This window comes from Piliocolobus tephrosceles, chromosome 19 (assembly GCF_002776525.5).
Source record: "Piliocolobus tephrosceles isolate RC106 chromosome 19, ASM277652v3, whole genome shotgun sequence".
NCBI lineage: Eukaryota > Metazoa > Chordata > Mammalia > Primates > Cercopithecidae > Piliocolobus > Piliocolobus tephrosceles.
Window position 1 is genome coordinate 18,254,583 of NC_045452.1, and position 11,670 is coordinate 18,266,252.

Consider the following 11,670-nt stretch of genomic DNA (forward strand, 5'->3'; position numbering starts at 1 on the left):
TGGGGTTCATCTGGTTACCAGAAACTTGGAGGTAGGGGGCTTTGGCTGGGGCAAGATCTTGCAACATTTAAAAAGCAATCACTGGTCACTTGTGAGGTTCCAGGCCCTGGGTTGGCCACTCAGCATTCAGGGCGAGACCTTGCCATGGTATCAAGTAACCTAGAGTCTATTTTTTTTTTCTTAAGATGGAGTTTCATTCTGTCGCCCAGGCTGGAGTGCAATGGCACGATCTCGGCTCACTGCAACCTCCGCCTCTGCATTCAAGCGATTCTCCTGCCTCAGCCTCCCAAGTAGCTGGGATTACAGGTGCCTGCCGCCATACCTGGGTAATTTTTGTATTTTTAGTAGAGACGGGGTTTCAACATGTTGGCCAGGCTGGTTTCGAATTCCTGAGCTCAAGTGATCCACACGCCTCGACCTCCCAAAGTGCTGGGATTAGAGGCATGAGCCACTGTGCCCGGCCAAATAACTCAGAGTCTAATGGGGCAAGTAGATGTGGCTAATCCAGGGGCTGCAATACCTATAAAGTCCTTAAATATATTTTGAGTCTTATGTTTAAAAAGCAGATTTCACCTAAAAATCCAGTTTTCTGGCTTCTCTTAAGATCTGGCAACACCAGGCTGGCCTTCCTGTGATACGAGAAGAAGCTGGAGCTGAATAGGAGCTGCTCCCTTGGCCAGGGGCTCTCTACTTTGCCTCAGTCCCCACTACTCCCTATTGCACCAGATTCGACCTTCTTCATAGTCATGCACGTTTGCCACCTGGGCCTGTGGGAGTTTGCTGGTAAGTTGCAATGCAACGCTTTGGGTGCTGGGAGAGCATGATGAGCAATAATAACTCAGCCTTGGGCAGTCAGGAAAAGCTTCCCGAGGGAGGCGAAGTCACAGCTGCTTGTCTATAAAACCTGCAGATGCTGCTGAACACCCTCATCTTTGTGGCTCAAGGACATGAATAAAGGACGCAAAGTCAGAGCTCACGAGGAATCTCTGGCAAAAAGCGACTGAGGCCCAGTGACTTGTGTGGGGTCACACAGCCTGCTGATGGCAGAAGTGGGGCTAGAACTAGGATTACCAACCAGCAGCATTTCTGGACTACTTTCCCTAGAACCAGGGCTGTCAACCAGAAACAGTTCCGGGCCACTCTACCTCCCCTGGCTCTGGACTCCTCGGGAGTTAGGAGGATACGTACTCTGGAATCTTAGACTTGAGTCCTGCCTCTGCCACTTACTTGCAGTATGACCTCAGTTAAGTCACTTCCTTTCCTTGAACCTCAGTTTCCTCATCTGTAAGGTAGTGCTAAGGATTCTGACCTCAAAGGAGTGTTCTGAGGGCCAAACATTGAGAAAGTGGACAGGGGGCAATCTCAGACATCTCATCAGCTCAAGAGGACTCTAGCTACGTGAGGGTCATTGTGATTGTTGACAAATAGCCACTTCTCCCAACAAATTTTGGCATCATCTGTTTAACAGTGACCTTGAAGGGGAACCATCCCCCACTTTGCCCTTGCCAGTCCCTTAAAGGAGCACGCATGGCCTTTGGTCAGGCTTGGACCCTAGAAGGGAGAGCTTTGGGATTCTCTGACTTTGGGTGTGAGCAGGGCCCTGGATGCAGAGCCCAAGGGTTCCCCTCTCCTGGGAGGCTCCAAGGTCACAGCAGGTACTGGGGTAGAGATGGGAAGGAAGCAGAATTTCCTGGGCAAAAGAGGAGAAATGTCAATAATTCTTTTGTTTTCTTCAAGGCACCTACCTGCCTATCAGGGGCTCCCCTTAAATCCCATGTCTGTGGCTGGAACTATTGAGACTCCTTTACTTTGGGGAGGTCCCACTGTCCTGAGTTCAAATCCTGACTTTTCTCCTTATTAGCTGAGTGTGACTTTGGACAAGATTTCAAATTCCTCTAAACTCCAATGTCCTCATCTACAAAATGGGCCTCTTAGAGTACTTATTTGGTAAGGTTTAGTGGGAATTAAGTGAGATTATGTGTGAAAGCGTTTAGCACAGTGCAGAGCTCAGTCAATGCCCGTTATTACTGTGATTGGAAATTAGAATGATTACCACCCATCGTGTTTGTATAACACTTGACCATTTCTAAACTTATGCTTCTCTTATGCCATTTGATCTATGCAATGACTCTTTGAGGTGGCCAGTGCAGGGATCATGATCTCATTGCATAGATGAGACAACTGGTGCTCAGAGAAGGCAACAGTCTACTCAAGGTCACATAGCTTGAGCATGGCAGAGTGGCAGAGCCAAGTTCAAGTCTTGTTCTTTTGTTTTATTTTGAGACGGAGTCCGGCTCTATTGCCCAGGCTATAGTGTAGTGGCACCATGTTGGCTCACTGCAACCTCTGCCTCCCAGGTTCAAGCGATTTCCTGCTAATTTTCGTGTTTTTAGTAGAGATGGGGGTTTCACTATGTTGGCCAGGCTGGTCTTGAACTCCTCACCTCAAGTGATCCGCCCGCCTTAGCCTCTCAAAGTACTAGGATTACAGGTGTGAGCCACCACACCTGGCCTCGAGTCTTCTGAGATGAAGAATGAACAGCACCTTCCACAGGGCCAGACCAGACCAGACCAGACCAGGCTTCAACCACGTGGTTGGATTGTTCACCCAGGGTGCTTCATATCTCCCAAAAACTCCTTGATAGAGAAATAATCCAGAATGCTGTTTCAAACCCTTGTTGCCTCTGTTTGTACTCTGAGCCTGTACCACCTCTAGGGACGAAGAAACTTCTCCTTGCCCCGTGGTGTCAAACGGACTTTTCATTGCATTGTCCTAAAGGGATCTCAGCAACCCCCACTGGGTCGGTCAAAGCACTCTGCCAGAAGGTCTGTGTGCTCTGCACTGTGGCCACAGGATGGTGCTGTTCCACAACTCATGAAAAATCAGGCCCGGTTCCCGGAAGGCATTTCAATGCATCACGATCATTTAAACACCTACTATGTGCAAGTCACTGTGCCTGCTGCGGGGAGGGCTTCAGTTACTCAACACTGTTATGTTAAGCTATATTAATAATAGCCGTAATAACATCGGTACAGGTCTTCATAGTTTATCGAGCAATTTACGTGGATTATCTGGTTCTATCTGCAAGCAGTCCTGATGCGTTAGATTAGGTGGGTCTTTCCGTCCCACTTGAGGAGGAAACTGAGGCACAGAGGGTGATAGAACTTATGTAAAGGCACGGAGGAGAGAGGCACGTGATAGACATTTGATGAATTATAGGTGGTGGGTAGAATGAGGTAGACCTAGGCATCTTTCTCCTCCAGGCTGTTACTCATCCGTGAGGGCAGGGATTATATCTTGTTTGTCTTTCTGTCCCCCTTCCTAGCACGGCTTCTGATTGAGGGCTTCCGCAGACCTCTGTGGCAGACAGAGGAGAGGCAGGGGGATGCCCTGCAGGCTGCAATGCCGAACAGCTCCTGGAAGGCTCTCTGAGGGTGTGCAGGCTGAGAGAAGTGGCTTCTGGGCTGGAGATTGCAAAGAGAGGAGGTCACTACCTCCACTGTGTAGCATTTGCAGGCCATGAGTGGCTCACCATAATTCAGCCCCTGAAGGCGCCAAGTAGCTGAGTGGTCAGGAATGATTCATTCATTCAACAAACGTTTTCTGAGTTCCTGTTACACGCTAAGCATTAGGAATACAGATATGCAAACACAGCCTCTGTCCCCTGTGAGCTTCCAGAGCAGTGGGGGAGATGGAGGGCAAAGAGCTAGCAATGCGGTTTGGTTTGAATTGCCCAGAGGTCTGTACTGAGTGCCACGGGGTAACCAAGTCTAGCAGGCACAGGGTGAGGGCTACAAGAGGAGGAGACCTTTTGCAGCATTTGAAGGATGAAATGAGTTTGTAGATTACCAGACAAAGAAAGGCGCATGAGGACTAGGGGAAGGAAAGCGTCAGGGACAGTGGGGTGTGTATGGGCAGGAGCTGTCAAAGGGCGTCTGTCAGTCATGCGTTTGAGGATGGGTAACAGATGTAGTAGGAAAGACAGTGGGACCAGCAGGGAGGGCCTTGAAAGCTGTATCCTGAGGACTATGAATTGCATCTTGTGTTTGTCAGGGAATCACCATGGTGGGAGCTGTGCTAGGAGCTCACAGTTCCACGGAGAAGGTGGGCAAAGAGAGGCCCATCACTCATGTTTACTAAGCCCTGACTATTTCGTGGTGCTAAGCACTTCTTGGGGCTGGGTTTATTGTCTGTCTTACAAGGCAGGTACTGTGATCATCCCATTTTATAGACGAGTAAACTGAGACTAGGGATGCTGACGTAAGTTTTTCCCAAGGTCATAAAACTGGTACTAGTGGAGTTGGGACTTGCCTTTTTTTTTTTTTTTTTTTTTTGAGATGGATTCTCACTCTGTTGCCCAGATTGGAGTGCAGTGGCATGATCTTGGCTCACTGCAACCTCTGCCTCCCAGGTTCAAGTGATTCTTCTGTCTCAGCCTCCTGAGTAGCTGGGATTACGAGCACATGCCACCATGTGTGGCTAATTTTAAAATATTTTTTAATAGAGACAGAGTTTCACCATGTTGGTCAGGTTAGTCTTGAACTCCTGACCTTGTGAGCCACCCATCTTGGCCTCCCTCCCTCCCCAGAGGCGACCACTCTTACAATCTCTTGTGTTTTTTATTTTCTAGAGACTTTACCTATTTGTTTTGTAAGAGGTGTTTTATATAGACCCAAGCACAAAAGGCAAGGCAAGTGCCTGTTAACTACAGACGTGGGCTTTGGGAAGAGCCAGTGTGGGTTTAGATCTTGACTTTTTTTGAGAGCTTGACAAGTGTCGCCATTAAATGATGGTTTGGGCAAAGGGTGGGCAGGCTTGGAGGGTGGGATGAGGATGGCAGGGGCAGGGATGTAGACATCAAGGGGTCTGTGTGCACAAGTGTGACGGTGTGGGCCTGGACTGGGGATGAGGTGATCTGATGGGGACAGGAAATGGGGACCGCCGGGGCCTGGTGAGAGACCAAGCAGGGACGAGGCAGGGCAGAGCGGCTGCTGTGGGGCTGTCATAGCTGGCAGGTATTTGGCAGGGCAGAAAGCGCAGTAAGAAGAAGACAGGTAGCCTGCGGGCTTGGCTTAGGACAGTACCTCTCTAAGGCTCATGCTGACTCTGGAGCAGTTCCCGCCCACCGTGCCATGCACACGAGCCGGGAAGCTAGGTGGACTGGGCCCGGAAGGAGGCCATGAGCTCAGGAGCCCGGGAGGTCTGGCCCCAGTGCCTGGTGGGGATTCTGGACAAGCCAGTCCCTCTCCAGGCATCCGTGCAGGTCAGCACCACACGGAAGCCCCTTGTCCCTGTTGGTCTTCACTATGGAACGAGAGGCAGGGAAAGGCTTTGGAGATGCCGGGCTGGGATGGGCCGGGGGCTTGGAATTCCTCCCCAGAGGTTTTCAGGGTGGCATCTGAGCAAGTGTCCACAATGTGCAGAGCTCTCCCAGGCAGGATAGGCACCTGTACATGCTTGCATATGTGTACTTTACATGTTATATGTAATGCAATGTAATACACGTTATTTTGCTTGGTTCTTACTTCCCCTTTTAGAAGCCAGTTGATATATGATGAGTTGGTGTCCTCCCATTCTTTTTGATGCACAAACGGCTCGTTGAGGATCCTAAGTCTGTGCCCCAGTTCCCGTAGTCTGTTCGCTTCCTGGAAGAACAAGATGCCCCCATCTCCTCTTGTTCTTTCCCTGCCCCACTCCCAGAATCAGCTGTTTTTCCAAGGAGCCCGAGTTTTCTTCCCTGAGAAATGCTATTTGGGTCGGGGACAGAGCGAGAAGCGACAAGCTGTGGGGGAAGCGCCCCGATCTGGGCAATCCCTTTGCTCTTGTGACCTTGAGCAAGTCCCTTGGGGCATTAGGGGACCAGTTGCGTCCTTTCTAGATTCATCTGAGGCCAAGAAGATGTGGGAAGCACTCATCCTGTGTGCCTGGGAGCTGGAATGGCACAGCCCCAGCTCTGCCCCTGTATGGCTGTGTGATTCTGGGTTCCTTAACCTCTCCGAGCCTCAGTCCTCATCTGTGAGATAGGAATGATACGAGGCCACTCCCTCTTTTTTTTTTTTTTTTTAGAGACAGGGTCTTACTCTGTTGCCCAGGCTGAAGTGCAATGGCATGATCATAGCTCATTGCAACCTTGAACTCCTGGGTTCAAACGATCCTCCCAACTCAGCCTCTCAAAGTGCTGGGATTACAGGCGTGAGCCACTGCATCTGGCACGTGGACACTTCTGACATATCTCAACTAGGCAAGGTACTCAATAAATGCTAATTCCCTTCTTCCTCCCCTTCATCATTTGACTTCAGTACCCCAGGAAATGAGGACTGGGATATTGAATCGTTTGGGAGAGGAGGAAAGAGGTGTCCAGGGAAAAGGAAGAAATTGGAAAATAGAAGACCATGGAGAAATAAAAGAGGAGGGGTTAATTCAGAATAGGGAAGACGGGCCGGGTGCAGTGGCTCACGCCTGTAATCCCAGCACTTTGGGAAGCTGAGGTGGGCGGACCACGAGGTCAGGAGTTCGAGACCAGCCTGGCCAATATGGTGAAAAATACAAAAATTAGCTGGGCATGGTGGCACTCACCTGTAGTCCCAGCTACTCAGAAGGCGGAGGCAGAAGAATCGCTTGACCCTGGGAGGCAGAGGTTGCAGTGAGCTGAGATTGTGCCATTGTACTCCAGCCTGGGCAACAGAGTAAGACTCCATCTCAAAAAAAAAAAAAAAAAAAAGAGTAGAGAAGATGATTTTAATCATCAATAAAGGAAGGCTCTGGCTGCTTGGGGGAGGTTGAGAGCCTCTTGCCATTAGAGGTATGCAAGTAGAGGCGAGGGATTGTGAGCCATACAGATGTATTTGTGAGGACTCTCATTGGTCAGGAGGTAGATTCCTTCACTCAGCAAACTTTGGGAGAGGGCTATCCTTGCCTGGTCCTGTCATGGGGCAGGGGAAGCCAAGGTGAATAGGACACCATCCCTGGCCCCAGAGAGTGCCCAGCCCAGGAAATAAGCTGGTCACTGAGATCCTTATACTCTGCAGTTCTGTGCTTTGAAGCATCCAAGCCTTGGAGGGAGTTGGCTGGGGATTTTCAGTGTATGCCTTTTGGTATTGATCCACTGGAGTTGGAGTTGGCTGGGGAACGGCAGGAGGAGGACGCCGCAGTGTTATTAGTGCGGAGGACACGCTGTAATCTGTCAGTGTCACCCTGGTTGCAGCTGGCCAGGAACCATCCTGCTGTTAACGCCTCCCTTCCCAGCAGCCATGGAGCACACAACTTGTACAGCACCCCCGAGTGCCTCCACCTCTCCCTGTAGGAGGGAGAGTGTGGGTATTTATTCTTTTCTGCATCTCACTGGCATGAGTCCTCTTCTCCAGTCACACTAATGTATTCAGTGTTTTCCAACACACCTACCTCTGTACCTTCAGTTACCAGAATTCCCTACCAGCGATGGTCACTCCCGTCCATTCAGCCATCCACGTGTCCACCCATCCAATCATCCATCCATCCACCTACCCATCCATTCAATCATCCATCCATTCATCCATCATCCATCCATCCACCCACCCATCCATTCAATCATCCATCCATCCATCCACCCACCCACCCACCTTCCATCCATTCAACTTTGCAATCCGCTTCAGTTCAATTCGATTCAGTTCACCTTCATTCAACTCATGAGGTTACTGGGCTTCACCATGTGCCACACACATGTGATAAGTGAGGCATACCTCTGCCTTCAAGGAGCCCATGGGAAGAATCCTCCCTGTTCTCCATGGTCAGCTTTCCATCTCACCTCTGTTAATCCTTTGCCAATCCCTTCAGCAGAAGCAATGGACTCTGAAGGGCTGTCCTGTGAGGAGAGGTCAGTTCTGGCTTTCATGAATTGCGGAGGACAGAGCTCAGACAAGGAGAGAGGCAAAGGGTGGGGAGGAGGTGAGAGTGAGATGAGCTAGTGGGACGGCGATTTTGGCTCTGTGGAGGGAACTGCTTCCATTTAGCTGTGAGTACTCAGCAGTGTATTGGGGGATGAAGGGAAAGAGAAGGAGGCAAGGAAACCACTATTGGAGAAGTGGGTTAGTGTGGCGGTGAGGAGGTGAGCTCTGCAGCCAATGGACTGCCTGGCTTATTGTCTCAGCTCCACCATATTCCTGCTGTGTGAACATGGGCACATATCTTAACATCTCTGAGCCTCCATGTCCTCATTTGTAAAATGAGGATAATAAGACCTATCTCACAATGTTGCCTTTAGCATTAACACATGAGGTGCTTAAATTAATGCGTGGCACAAAGGGAGAGCTTAATAGATTCCAGCTGTGGTTATGACTGCTCCTATTACGTACCAGCTACTATGCCAGGAGCTTTCATTCCGGTGTTACTCTGGGCTAACCCTGTGCGGGGATTATTGAACCATTTTGCAGATGAGGAAATGAAGACCCAGGGAAGCTATCTCTTGAGCACGTCATGCAGCTGGCGAAGGGTGGAGCAGGGCTTCCAATGCAGACCTTTCCAACTCCACTGTCCCTGCTCTCCTGCGTGCCCTTTCCTGCCTTTTCTCAAGGGGTGAGTGTTCTGAGATGCAAAGATTGTAAGACTTCCATCCCAGCTTCTGCTTAAGGCACCCTTTTGGCCTTCTCCAGTTGTAGCCCTGAACTGCTAATTACTGTTTTATGTGTGTTTTCTCTGTTCCCCAGAGACCATGAGATCAAGAAAAAAGATTTTCTTCTCCACGGCAATTGAAGTGTTGACTTTGACAATGAAAGCTACAGAATGTATGACGTTTCCCTTTTGGCCTTGCTTGCCAAGAAGCTTGTGCTTTTTGTCAAACTGTTTCCTTCCCCTTTCCATGGTTTTGGTCTTCTACCTTTGACAGCCTTTTATTCACGTGTCTTTTACTGTAAGCTCTTCTACTCATAGAATAAGCTGAATATTTAAATAGAGATTGAATTGAATGGAAAAGGGTGGGTTACAAATTATAAGTAAATAATTCATTTTATATTTAATTTAATTCATTTATTTACTTTTGAGACAGGATCTCGCTCTGTCACCTAGGCTGGAGTGCAATGTTGCCATCTCACTGTAACCTCCGCCTCCTGAGTTTAAGCGATTCTCCCGCCTCAGATTCCCAAGTAGCTGGGATTACAGGCGGCCATGCCTGGCTAATTTTTGTATTTTTAGTAGAGATGGGGTTTCACCATGTTGGCCAGGCTGGTCTCGAACTCCTGACCTCAGGTGATCTGTCCGCCTTGGCCTCCCAAGTACTGGGATTACAGGTGTGAGCCACTGTGCCTAGCCTACAAGTAAATAATTCAAATAAAATCACGAACTTCAGGAAAGAAAAATGCCTTTCTTATATCAGTCTATTGCCACAGTGTTTAGCCCTGAGCCCTGGCTCTGGCTGGGTGAAGTCTGCATGGAAAGCCCAGTGATGATTTTCCCTGTTGTGTCTGGATCGGTGGCTCTCCTTGCACTTAGAATATAACCCGAAGGCCTCCCCTTTGGATTAGCGCAGCAGTCCCCAACCTTTTTGGCACCAGGGACCAGTTTCATGGAAGACAATTTTTCCACGTACTGGGTGGGAAACTGTTTCTCCTCAGATCATCAGGCATTAGTTAGAGTCTCATAAGGAAAATGCAGCCTAGATCTCTTTCATGCACAGTTCACAGTAGGGCTTACGCTCTTGTGAGAATCTAATGCTGCCGCTGATGTGACAGGAGGTGGAGCTCAGGCGGTAGTGCTCCATCACCTGCTGCTCACCTCCTGCTGTGTGGCCCTGGTCCATGGCCCAGGCACTGGGGACGCCAGGATTAGAGGACTGACCCCTGCCCACCTCTTCCACCTTATCCTGTGTAACGTGTCCCCTTGCTCACCCAGGATAACTACTTGAGTCATCTTTGAGATGTTCTCACAAGCCAGGTGCTTTTCCTACCTCAGAAAAAGAGGCTTTGTGGCTGGGCGTGGTGGCTCACACCTGGAATCCCAGCACTTTGGGAGGCTGAGGCGGGCGGACCACCTGAGGTCAGGAGTTCAAGACCAGCCTGACCAACATGGAGCCACCCGGTCTTTACTAAAAATACAAAATTAGCTGGGAGTCGTGGCACGTGCCTGTAATACCAGCTACTTGGGGAGGCTGAGGCAGAAGAATCACTTGAACCTGGGAGGCGGAGGTTGTGGTGAACTGAGATTATGTTATTTCACTACAGCCTGGGCAACAAGAGCAAAAACTCTGTCTCAAAAAAAAAAAAAAAAAAAAAAGACGAAAAAGAAAAAGAGGCTTTGCGTGTGCTGTTCCCTCTGCCTGGAACCCTCTGCTCTCTCCCATCCCCTGCTTCTGTCTGGCTCATCCTTCCTGTCCTTCAAATTTCTGCTGAAAGTTAGCATCTTACGGAGGCCTCCCCTGACTGCTCTGTCTAAAGGGGTTGTGGTAGCTGGTCTGCAAAGACAGCTCCCAGTGCTTCCTGGCCTCTCCTGTGTATGCTGCTGATCCCATTGAGAAATAGACTCTATTTCTCCTCCTCTTGGAACTGGGCTGGACCCTGGGCCTGCCTTTGGCCAGTGGAATGTGGCAGAGGTAATTTACTGACGTTTCCGAGGTGAAGCCTTCAGATGACTGGCAGCTTCTCCTTCCTGCCACCTGGAACCTAGCTGGTATGCTGTGGGAGGCACATATCACATAGAGAGACACAGCAGGAGAAATGGGGTGTTCAGCTCAACAGCCCAGTTGAACCCCCAGCCAACAGTCAGCATGGACTCCAGCCATGTGCATGAGCCAACTTGGCTGCTCCAGCCCAGTTGAGCCCCTGAATGACTGCAGGTCCAGCTAACATCATGCAGAACAGAAGATCTACCCAACTGAGCTCGTAGAACTGTGGGAGACAATAAAATGGTATTGTTGTTTTAAGCCACTATATTTCCAATAATCTAAAGAGAGGTTAATCCCTGATACATTTCTCTCTTTCTCTCTCTCTCTCTTTTTTTTTTTTTTAAAGAGAGACAGGTTCTCACTATGTTGCCCAGGCTGGAGTGCAGTAAATATTCTCAGGTGCAATCATAGTGCACTGCAGCCTCGAACTCCTACTCTCAAGCGTTCCTCCTGCCTCAGCCTCCTGGGTAGCTGATATTCTAAAAATCATTGCCGCAATGCACTTACTTCATAGTATTCACAATAATCCATAATTATATAATTATTTGATTCTTAACTTGCTAATTTTCCCTTTTTCTTTTTCTTTTCTTTTCTTTTTTTTTTGAGACAGAGTCTCGCTCTGTTGCCCAGGCTGGAGTGCAGTGGTGCGGTCTCAGCTCACTGCAACCTCCACCTCCGGGTTCAAGCGATTCTCCTGCCTCAGCCTCCCAAGTAGCTGGGATTACAGGCATGCACTATCACGCTTGGCTAATTTTTTGTATTTTTAGTAGAGACAGGGTTTCGCCACATTGGCCAGGCTGGTCTCAAACTCCTGGCCTCATGATCCGTCTGCCTCAGCCTCCCAAAGCACTGGGATTACAGGCATGAGCCACTGCGCCTGGCCAAGTTCCCTTTTTTTCCTGTAGCACATGACTTACAGAAGGCTGGGACCATGTTTGTCTTGATTGCGGCTATCCCCAGCATTGAGCACAGTGAATGGCATATCGCGGGAGCTGAATGAATGAATGAATGAATGAATGAATGAATGAATGAATGAATGA

General features: G+C 49.3%; 1 long non-coding RNA gene across 3 annotated transcripts in view; it reads left to right on the forward strand.

Moving 5' to 3' along the window:
- Positions 1-266: 266 nt before the first annotated feature.
- LOC111549052 overlaps positions 267-11,670 on the forward strand; it is an 18,396-nt gene continuing 6,992 nt past the window's right edge. The window contains exons 1-4 of one of the 3 annotated variants that reach the window (XR_002733589.2): positions 267-326; positions 605-783; positions 8,409-8,550; positions 8,682-8,938. This is a non-coding gene — a long non-coding RNA (uncharacterized LOC111549052). Of the gene's footprint in view, positions 327-604; positions 784-8,408; positions 8,551-8,681; positions 9,063-11,670 lie in introns of those variants that run through there. The other 2 variants (XR_002733591.1, XR_002733590.3) reach the window with 2 other exon arrangements.